The sequence below is a fragment of the Crocodylus siamensis genome, chromosome 2 (assembly GCF_052110815.1).
Source record: "Crocodylus siamensis isolate JL-2025a chromosome 2, ASM5211081v1, whole genome shotgun sequence".
NCBI classification, from domain to species: domain Eukaryota; kingdom Metazoa; phylum Chordata; order Crocodylia; family Crocodylidae; genus Crocodylus; species Crocodylus siamensis.
Window position 1 is genome coordinate 152,518,096 of NC_143396.1, and position 12,162 is coordinate 152,530,257.

A 12,162-nucleotide genomic window follows, 5' to 3' on the forward strand; every position below is an offset into this window, starting at 1 on the left:
TTTAAATTATTTTTCATGGGAGGGATCTTTGACAATTCTGCTGAGACTATTCATTAGTAAAACTAATGAAAGCAAAACCTTATGATGAATTTTTCTTTAGTGTCTCACAATTTTCTATCTAACATGAAGTTTTGCAATTGTTATTTACTGTTGGAAGATGTTTATTGCGATTTTAATTTCAACTTAGCATATAAATTATTTGAGATTTTAAAAGCTGTGTTTAATAGAAACGTTGAAATGAAGCCTGTTTAAGTACATATATAATTAAAGTGAATTAAAATGTCATTAGATAGAATGTTAAACCTTGAATGTAGGTTTATAATTTTCAGTGAATGGGAATAAATACACTTGCTCAGTTAGTTACACACATTCATATCCCTTGGCAAATAGAATGGGCTTTATTTACAAAGTGAATACATTTTCATATGCCACATAAGTCCTTCAATTTGGTATGGAACTAAAGGAATCAGCAGTGCCTAGATGTAACAAATGTCTACATGGGAATACCACATTTTGTATTTTTAAATATTTCTAGACAAGAAAATAGAACGAACGATACTTTGGTTTACACTGAAATTGGGCTAATCAATGTCATCAATCAGTTTCACACTATGGAAGAAGTAATGTGAAAAAAATATATAACACTTCATGGTGGTTGAGTTCTCTGTTGATTTTACTATTTAACCATGCACCATTGGTATCAGGGACTATTATATCAAACAGTATATGTTAAATGATGTTCCACTCCATGCAATGCTCTCACACTGTGAGCACATTAAGATGAAAGTAAGAGCTATGCTTAGGACAGTATGAAGAGCAGCAATTCTTTCCAATAAATTCCCACAGCTAGCACCTTCCAGAAGAGGCGACACAGATGAACAGAAGCCAAGGAAATTGATTCTGATGCCTGTTTGCTTTCACATCACAAAGTATTGAAATAAGCACTCAAGACAAATAGTTACCTCTTTCCTGTAGTCTTCTTCGTTCATCACAGAATCCATCAGCATGAGAGTGGGAATGAGCCATCATTTTGAAAACAGAGGTCATATTGGGAAAAAATATGTTGCCACGCATGACTAACAAAGTTCTCAGTCATGAGGAAATTTTGATTTAAATTTCAAATCAGTAGTGATCTCTACCAAAAACAGTTTTTGAGAAGGAAGAAAGTCAACTCTGTATTTCCATGGAGATAGTTTCTGAAGCGTAACGTATGATCAGTTTAATCTTCTTTCATATGCCATTGCTTGTTGCCAAAATATACATTAATCCTAGCTACAGGAGCAATGCAATTTATGAAAGCAATGTATACTTCCCATTGATTATATTCTTTTCTGTATATTAAAAGAAGTGAAGTTCCCAAGAATTCAATCGTTAACATCACATTACAAAATTCCCTACCTCACAAGTAATTCAGATAGATTATAACCGTGAATAAGGAAAGGTTTTCATAGTACATTAAAAGGAGAGGAGCATTACAACATTAAAGCAATACAACTTCTTCAGCTACTTTACTTAAATGAGCTTCACTTTAGGTCTGAGAGATTTGGTTTGGGTTCCTACTCTACAGTTACACTTCTATTTCCTGAGGAGGGCATTAAGAAAGAAGCCTCTTTTGTTATAGACTCGGAAAATTTGCATATAGATAAAGTAAGACTGCAGAAAATCAAATATTCTAAATTCTCCAAAGGCAAAAAAGATATATATTTTTTCATTTTTGGCTCTGTAGACCTCAATAGAAGAAGCTTCCCTATACTTGGTATAGTTTAAATGTGTGGATTATATTGGACAGCCAAGTGTAAGGTCTTAATTTACACATTGTTTTATGGTTTCTCCAAGCAAACCACTCCCCAACAGGATCATCAGTTCTCATATGTATGCAATGGTGAGAGTTTTGAGACAGCCACATTAATAAGTAGGCAGTGGTGAGTACTTGAAAAAATAGGGATTTTTTTGATGTGACCAACAAGAAACAGTAATTGAAACTCTATCCCTACTGCAATCATTGTCAAAATTGCCATTGATTTTAATGGTTGCAGGGTCAAGTCCTAAAAGTGTGAACCAGCTATATTGTGCTTTTCACTTGAAAAATCATTACATAAAACTGACACCAGTCTTCTCTCCAGATTTGCTCCTTGTACTATCCAAACACACATCTGTTAGCACTTCCTGCTAGCACAGTTGAGCTGGCACTCCTAAAAGAGATGAAGCTGGATGCAGCCAAACTAAACCAAGTTCCAATCACCTAGTTCAGATGTTACCTCATTTGCACCTCTGCAATTCCATTATCTTTAGTACCTTCAGGGGCTCATAAGAGTAGTATGTGAAAGGAATGAGAATATATAGATGCCATTATGGGCAGATTTTGGCAACACTGGGATTACACAGATGAAAATGTGGTATGACCTTGACCTGCAAAATCTTTATTATAAATGTTGATGTTCAAGTCAGGCAGAAAAAAAATAGATTTTTAAATCTCAAGGTATAGGGCTGGCAGTTAGAAAACTCATAGTTTTTCTGATAAACGGAACAAATTGCTAAAGAAGTCATTGAGAGCTAAGAAAACAAAACCTCACAATGACATTTGTATGGATACACTTTTCTGAAGGCAACCACAGAAGCTGCTATTCTGATCACATACTAAAGGTAGATGATATAGATCAAGTGACTAAGTCATTTACATCCTAGTGTGTGACTGTATAGATGAGTAGGGTCATTGGATTATAGAAAGATAATACTCCATGTGAAGAGGAAACATGCAAAAAGAAATATTATTAAAAAAATCATCAGATAATTCTCCATTTTATCTGCACTCATGCAGCAAGAAAGGACCAGCTCACACTTTTCTAACTTCTTTTCCATGTATTAATTGCAATGTTCTGACTTCACAAAATAAAAAAAAGAAAAAGGAGTTTATAAGCAACGTATCTAATGCCACCCTGAAAATTTTCCCTCCTGAGGAAAGGAGAGAAAGAGAAGGCAAAATACATGAAAGATGCTTATCAGATGGTTGTTACTTGCAAAAGCTCAAATAGCAGTGGCAAAGATACTCAGATGCCAGGAATAGTATGGCATGAGATCGCAAGAAAAATAATCAATAACTTTAAGTTGGTTGGAGAGTCAAAAGCAGCAAAGAGTAGGTGACAGATTTGACCTGATATGAAGTCAAACCAGAGTCAAAGAAGGCCAAAAAATATTCAAGTCCATTTTTTTCCTATCAGAAGCACTAAGCAAACACTTCCTTTTTAAATGGAACGAAGGGAAAATAGTTATTCAAATAAACTTCCAGCAGGTATTTTAGGTAGCTCACCTAATTACCCAAGTAGATTGAATTTGGGGCATTGAGACTAACCCTTCTTCTTTTGAAAGAGTTCTAGGACACATTGGTGATAATAAATGGTCAAAAATGGGTTTATAATTTAGTTAAAAAATAGAATTCTGCAGCACAGACTCCCTTAATATTGTGTTGAGGGCTTAGCTATGCACTGATATAAAAATAAGGTGCTATTTACTGAGTAACTGGCATCATTTCTGTGGTAGCTATGCTATATTTGGTGATCCCCTATGCAAATATGAAGCCTATCCCAATTTAAATGTTGATATTGCAGTATTAATTCTCTATAATATTCAGCATTCTTAATAAGAAGTGGAAGGCAGGTTCTTGCCTCAAGGGACTAAATAAGACATAACTAAGTGAAGGATGGTAGAGGTAGAAAGAAGGGGATTACAGCAAATACATATAGTGAAATATGTTTTATTGAGTTAATTGGGATTTATGGAAAGAAGTACATTCTTTCTTCCATCTTTTCTTGACTCTTTTTTTATTCTTGGGAAATAAAGGGTAAATGTGAGGGCAGAAGTAGATGGCACAAGTAAATATCTGATGTGATCACAGCTTTGGGTTTTATGGCTAAATGAAAAAAGGCAACAGTGGGTGAAGAAATGGCAATGAAATGACAGAGGTCTAAAAACAGATAAGGAAAGGGAAAAATTTTCACAAAGCATGTAGAATTTTCAAAGAGAAATGAAGCAGCCAAATGTTGGAATTAACAGAAGAGCAAGAGCCAAAGGATGCCATTAGCTGAAAATACCTTTTACTGTATCTAACCTGACAGAATCTTAGTTGGAAAGATTCTCTTTTGTGGATGTAATACCTCTGACCTTTATCACTGCACAACCAGTGGGCATGGAACACTCAGCAGGTAGGAGCTGCAAAGGAGCTCTGTATGAGTCCAAGGTAGGGAAAGAAAATGAAAGATAAAAGAAGAGGGTTTGGAAAAAGGACACAGCCTGGGAATTCAGAACCAGAACAATTAAACAATATATATACATCAAAAACCAAAGATGTCCAGGAGCTGATTTCATTAAACTCACAGTCAATAAACCAATCCACAGCTCACTGAAGCAACAATGCTTTGGCAATCCTACTATGAGAACAAATTATTGTCAACAGTTATCTTCAACTATATTCCCCACATATATGCGCTCCCACATTTTAGCTAGCAGTGGTTGTAGCCTCATGAGAAGCTGACTGTGCAATTGTTACTGTGCAGTCATTTAGTACTTGTATAAACTCACTGGGGCCTGGGCTTTCCAAGGCTCCAGGGACACAGCAGCAGTTGCCCCTTTATACCATGCTCCTATGTGCAAGGGCACCCGGGGAGCCTTGGGGGGGCTCCACATGCTGACCCTGCCTATAGCATCTTCCCACAGCTCCAGCTCTGTGGCTGCCATCTCTGGCACCTCCCTTGATAATCTACATGTGGCTGGAGGTGCAGGGGTTTCCTGCCCGCTGGCTCCAGGCTCCAGCAAACACCTTCCCTGGGAAATGCCGGGGCACAGCCAGCTGCAGCTCCTATTTAGGGGGACATCTGATGTCAGCTTCTTCCAAAATGAAAAGGGAGGGTGGCAGAATTTTGCTTGTCTAGGGCTGCAAAAATGTTTTCTCCTGCCCTGGCTGCAGGGCCAATTCACCTATATATCTAAATGGGTAGTAAACTGAGCCTTGGGTCAATATGTTTCCTACTTGTCCTCCATTCTGACAGGTATTTGTTTCTTGATGTTGTTGCCACTTTTAGGGATATCTATTACTGTTCTTCAGGACAAAGCCCCTTCACAATTTCTGAGATGGAACTCAGGGAAGTACAGACCATTTCTCAGAACAGGTATGGAGGGAAGCTGTAGCTTCCTTAGGTCGCAAACATCTCTGAAGTGGGCAAGTTGGCTCCCCAACACAGTTAGCTATTTGGAAAAGGTTGTGCCTTCTAAGATTATTACCTCTCTAAGCTCCACACAAAGCAGCACAGAACCAGTTCCTTTGCCCTTACCTTCCAGCTAATTTTTTGGCTAGTGGCATAAGTACCATAAATTGGCCCAAAATATCAAAGCACAGTGTAAATAAGTGTTAGATGCAGAATAGAGTTATCTCAGTTTGTACTCAGGATGAATATGCTCTTAAGAGGCAGTACCTTTAAGAGGCAACCACACATGCCTTCTCACTATGTAGTCCTATTGGCATCACTGGAAGTGTTGGGTGCAAGAATGCAGGATTAGACTTTCAGGATCTGATCCAATGTCCACTGATTTTGATTGAAAAGCTCACATCAACTTTAATGGCCTTTGGATCAGGCCCTTAGGCAGCAGTCCAATGCTGACCAGGAGTATGGTTTAAAAGCAAATGAATAGTTCACATCAGGCTCTGTCATTGCGTGCTAAGGAAAAATCAGAAACACTATTGCATTTTTCCTAACTTTTTCCTGTCTTGCTAAAACTTTGAAATCAGATTAATAATTTAGTAGCAACATTTCAGCCTTATTTGGACTGAACTTCAGTCAGTTCATTCTCATCCAGTCTCTGATTCTCCTAGGTAGTTGGGAAACATATGCACAGCAGCAGCTGTATTTCAGGGGCAGGGATGGCGGGTGGGGGGAGAGGGGAGCACGGTGGAGGGGGAATGATCAGCTGCATAAGAGAGATGCAGAGATCATTATTTCCAGGCTTGCACTAAATAGATTGGGCAACAGGATAATGTAGCTACAATGAATGTGACTGATGTCTTCAAGGCAAACAAGCAGTTTCCCAAAATCCTAATATGAGATACTTCAAGTAGGAAAAAGCAAAAAAACTGAAATGTGAGACTCTTCAACCCAAGCTGGATTTGTATATAAATCAATAAGACCTTGTGATGTCTAAGAGAATGTAAATGGATGCCTGCCACTTGCCTCACTTGGAGTGTCTTATTAACTAATAAAATAATTGTTATCTGGTATTACCCAACCTAAAAGATGGGCTTAAAGAGAATGAGGAAAGCTGAAAATCACAACACACCTACAGCTGAGCTGATAAAACTGTTCTTGATTATCTTCTGGAGAAAATGATAAAAATAGCAAAAGGATAATCACTGACTGTAAACAATGCTTTCCAGAATTTGGGCCCAACAATTGCTCATTAGGGGGAAGTTGGCATCTCCCTTCCTGCAGAGATCAATTTGTATTTAATGTGAAATGATAATCCTACTAAAGCTTTATTGAATGAATGGTTAAGTGTAGTTAGGACACCTTTTAAAGTGATCCTGAAATATTTATAGAGTAGAGCAGACTATAGGCCAAATTCTACAAAAGGATGCTCACATATACACATTTAAAGTCATTTGAAATCTCATAGACATCTGCTAATATAATGCAGAAATGCTAAAACATTATTCAAATAAAGTACCATGTTATTGATTTTTATTTTTTAATTCAGAGTATTATGACATTATTGGTTTGTCTTTTTTTGATTAAATTATATTTTAGGTAGGCAGGAACAGGGGCAGGTCCAAGAGGCATGCAATGGTGTACACCCTCTTTCAATTGACTATGCCAAGGGGGAAGTAACTGGGAACCCTTTTTATGTCCCCAAAACATATGAGACTTTCTCTCTCCCTTCCCCTCTATGCTTAATGGCATGTCCCCCTCCCTTCCCCATTCCTGCTGTTGTCTCCAGTTGTCTAAGGAGGGGTTGGGCTGATGGGTTGGAGTGCAAGTAATTCCAGAGCTGCTTTTGCCTTCTCCAGCTGAGTTCCATGTGGACCTGGGCTCAGCTATGGACAGTGGCAACAGTAGGTGAGTCCCTTCTCCATGACAGGGTCTCCCAGCATTCTCTGCCAGCCTGGGAGCAAGCACAGAGGAAGGAAACCTGCCTGCTGCCACTGCTGTCTCCAGCTGAGCCTGACTTCATGTGCATCCCAGTTGGTGAGGGGCAGGAATGGCTCTGGATCACACCCCCATCCTGCCCCTGGATCAGCTGGGAACAGCTGCAGTAGTGAGTAGGAGAGGTACGGTATGGAAGGGGAGGAAATAAATGTGCTGATCAGCATACAGGGGAAAGAAATTTCCTGCTGCAGCTCCTGTAGTGCAGGCTACCTGTCTTGATGTGGGGAGGAGGCTGGGAACCAGGGTGCAGCCACCCCTGCAGTGCAGGTTGTTGCTCCTGTACCCCCCTTTCCAAAATCCTGAATCCATTCATGGGCAGAAAAAGGGTAGAGTAGTTGTTACAGTACTGGGATTTAGAAACTTGAGTTCAATTCTTGGCTCTGTTGCTGACTGTGTAAGTCTCTTTGGGTATATCTACCCAGACCAATATAGAACTGTGAAGAAAAATATGAGTTAGCTCTAAATGAGATAGTTTGGGGACCAGAAATATAATCATGTTAGTGTAGTGTTTTGCTTGAAGTAATGTACTCTTCTGAGAAGCAGATTTATCTTTATTCTGGTCTTGAGCAAGATATATTATTCTGGGCATGGTATTGGTGCTAATGCAGCTATATGGTTTCCAGTAGCTAGGCTGGCTCATTCATAGATAGCTCAGGTATCTCTGTATGTTGTACCATACTCACATGCTTAAGTCCACTGAAGTCTAAGTAGTTATACGAATGGAAACCTGGTAAGAGTAGGGGGAGAATCAAGGTCTTAATGTCCCTAGGTGCATCTATATGTGCAATTAATGCAAAGCAATAAACTCTGGAGCAGTTTGAGTCACAGTGAACTGCTCCCAGGTGCAGCATCTACATGTGCACCTGGGACAGCAGCCATTTGAGCCAGGGAGGAGCAGGCCCCCTGCTAGATGGGTTGACTAGGTGCAACTTACACCCTTGATCAGTGTTTACATGTGCGCTTCAGAGTAGTTAATCACTCCACCATAAGATAGTACTGTTACCGACAGTACTATCTTATGGCAAAGTTAATAAGTTTACTGTGCCCTAATACTGGTGCACATATAGATGGTGGCATTTTGCTGTGGAGCTTCTTAGTTTACTCCACAGTAAAGTGCATGTGTAGATGCACCCCCTGTCTCAGGTCCTCATATGTAAGTCACAGAAACAGCATGTGTTGGGTAGCAACTATGCTCCTGGATCAACTTCCTGCAATCTGTAAAGCCACAGTTTAGGTACTCCACATACACATAATATAGTTTCACTTCAAATGGGAAACAAAATCCAGCCCACTGTTTTGATCCAGCTCACGTATATGGATTGAAAGGCTTCAAAATATATAAAAAACAATGTGTTCAGGGTTTTGTTTTTTTCCCTTATGGCCTTTAATTTTTCATCGTATTAGGAATGCACTATTATCAGAATGCTTTTTGGGGAATTAAAGTTTTTTCGGTATAGATGAAAGAGCTAGCTCTACCAGACAGAAGCAGTTTTTCCCTTCATTTGGTCTTGACATATTTCTTTTTAATGCTGATAAGTGTTGAAAGTTTACTGCTCATCAGATAGGATTTTACTTTTTTAAAATACTCAGAATAACAATAAAAACCCTTAGCAATGCTCAAAAAAAGCCAAATGATTCTCTAGTAATTTAAGAATATTACATGAAATAAGATATTTTTATTCAGCTGCCATTTCTAGAACAGAAAATTGTTCTCCCCACCCTTGTCAGTTCTATACATGCTTGCTATTCATTAAAGCCATATTTCTATTCCTTTTTTTCTGTCTTTCTTTCTTTTTTTTGTGTGTAAAAAATGGGATTTGTCATTCAAATAAGGGATGGTATACAGATTAGTGCTAACCAGCAGGAATTCAGGAGTCAGCAGAAGCAAATGGCACACAAACAAAGAAAAAATTACTAGTCTTTGCTTTCTTTTTTAAAGATACTGAAAATCTTAGTTTAAATTCAATTCTAAATATAAAAGCTAATTGTTATTCTGAAAAGAAGAATGCCTGTGAAGCGAAGTGATTTTTCAGTTCACATTACCAGATCACAAATTCTCACTTGTTCTACTGCAGCTAGCTAGCTGTAGGGAGGTGCTAAATGTAATATGTACAGGTGGAAACAGGAAGCTAGGTTTTCAGGAGCTGTCAGTGATTGTGTTCCTCATTTTCTGGATGTCCAACATAAAAGAATTAAAACCCATTTTCACAAATGGTGAGGCCTATCACCAATGGTCAAAAGAAACTTTTAGTTCTCATTGTCAATAATAACAGGTTCTGCTTGCAGTAGTGTAAAGATGGGTACACAAGTGGAGCCCAAGGGAACCTGACTCAGGAACTTGGTCAGAGCCAGGGCTGGAGCTGCTGCCATTACTGCTGCCTGGCAGGAAGGGGGCCAGAGTCACCAAGTGTTTTATGTCCTGGGCTGAAGCCATGACTGAAGACAAGTGGTGGCAGGAGGGGAAAAAGCACGGGTGGCTAAGTAGAAGGAACAAGGGGCAGGGGCAGGCAATGTGGGGCACAGGCACTGAGGTTTGGAGTACTTTACCCTCCCATTCTGACTCTTCTTGCACTTTCCAGCTCCAGCCCCAGTGCCAGCGCCAGCCTTAGCAGCAAGCAGTGACAGCACAAGAGAGTGTGTCAGTGAGTGCAGGGCATTCCAGTAAACATAGTTTTGTCAGCAAATGTGGCAAAAAAATGAAGTGACATCTCCCTTCAGCAGCAGGGAACTTCAGCTGTTGCCCCTCTACACTGTTTGCTGCTGGTGACTTTGGAGCCAGAAATCTGCAAAAAAGGTCTGGGGGCAGGAGGGAAGCAGGAGGGCCCTAGGTGAAGTCCTTGGCAGTGATAACTATGTCTACTTGTCTTAGGCTAAGAGTCCAAAAACTAAGCCAGATCCAATAAACCCAATGTGTGTCCATTTCTGAAATGCTTGACCTTAGTTTCTTAAACCTCTGTTAATTGCTATAATTTGTACATTTATTCACATCTCTTTACTTTAATATCTCTAGCCAGCCCTAGTTTCTTTAGTGATCTTCTCATCTAAAAAACAAACAATGGCAGTTCAGATGGAAGGAGTTGTTTTCCATCTATAGTCATTTGAATCAGGCATCAGAGTACTCTTGACATTCAGCCTTTACCTTCTTCAAATTTTATTTCTCTCAGGCTAAAACCTGCACATTGTACCTGTTATTAGAAGTTCTGCTCCATCACATTACTCTAAGTTTTTGGAAACAGATGCAACACAATTAAAGCACATCTGTCTGATAATCTTAGACTGTCTAGGCCTAGGCTGTTTTGCTAATTTGGGGCAGTAGTCCCAAAGACTGACTTTGGGCTTGCCTGTGACCTGAGTCAAAGAGATTTAAAAGTATGTGTATGTGAACCTTAGGGGTGTACAATGTGGTCAGGGGACTACCACCTGTGTGCACATGTGAGCAGCCTGCACTCACAGCAGCCCCCCACCAGCCCTGCTCTGGCCGATCCCTGCCCCAGGAGGAGCGGTGCCCAGCCCAGCCCACCTCTCTTGTCCAGCTGCTGCTCAGGAGGAGCTGGGCCAGGAACATGCAGGTGGCAGTAGTTGTGCCTGCCTGCCTGGTGTACCATACCACTATGCCTCCCTGCTGTATTGTGGCCTGTGCCCCTGTCTGCCTATCTCTGCCTGCAGCACTGCTACTGACCTGTGGTGGGAGGGGGGTGTCAGGGAGGGGTGTTGAGGGGAGGGGAGGGGGGCAAAATACAAGTTCACCCAGGGTGCATTTACCCAAAGTCTAGCTGTATGTGTAAGTCTTCCTTCCCCTGGGGTCATACTCCTTTTCTAACACAGGACTAATGTGTTTACATTGTGACAATATTTAGTTTGGAGAATGCTCACTTAACTGGAATTTGCACATAGAGATTTTAGTGAGAACTACTAAAACAGAATCCAGTTTTATGTACTATACATATATATATAGACAAGAAACCATTCCCATACCCCAAGATACTGTGTAGTGTTTGTACAGTGTAGCTGACAACACCAAAGCTAGTTAGAAGGAAGAGTTTTGACAAAGCCCTGGGGCTAAGAATTTGAAGGTGTTATGAAATGCTGAATAGATTTTTTTTAAGACTGGAGAAAGATCTGGATAATGAGAAGAGATCTTAAAGCTTCCTTCAGCTGCCCCACCCTGTTTGCTTTCAGAACATATGTTTCATTGCCTCTTGTGAGCATAAATTAACACCATAACTGACTGTAACGCTGAATAGAAGACCTCCCAACAACACTCCCACCACCAGGTCACAGGATAGGCATTAGCCAGCTGGCTTCTACAGCCCTTCTTTTGATATTAGAACCCTGGGCAGTGGAAACAGGAGGAAGAAAATAAGATAGGGATTGTGGCTTAGTAAGATGACCGCTTCTCTGGAATAGAAAAAGCCCTGAGTTCTGGCCTGGTCCCTTGCTCCTGCTGGGAAAGAAACTTTCCAGCGGCTGTCTAGCTGATATATTAAATGAAAGGTGCAGTGGCTCACTTTCAAGATCAGGGGAGCACTGGGGACAGTACTGGGCAATACATGACCTGTGTTCTGGTATTTAAAGCATGATGATGGGAAGTTTGGAGAGATGAAGGTTTAAACCAACTCAGTACAAGTGCCTTAACCACTGAGTTAAAATATCCATCCTTTTCATTTGTCAGGCTAGAATTTGGGGATTTTTTCTCAGGTACACATGTGTGGAACGTTCTACCTGCCTGGTCAGAATTAACTGACACAAGCTCAGTAGTTGCGTGGACGCTTATGCATCCATGTGGAGCAGGATCACAAAGTGCCTAAATACCCAAAATGGCAGCCATTTTGGCACATAAAGTGAAATAGGACATTGCATTGTCCCACTAATCTGATTTACTATATTTACTGCAGTCAAGGATGAGGTCCCCCACCATTCATCTTGGAGGGAAAAAAGCCACACATCTTGGATTTGAATACAAGGAGTGGGG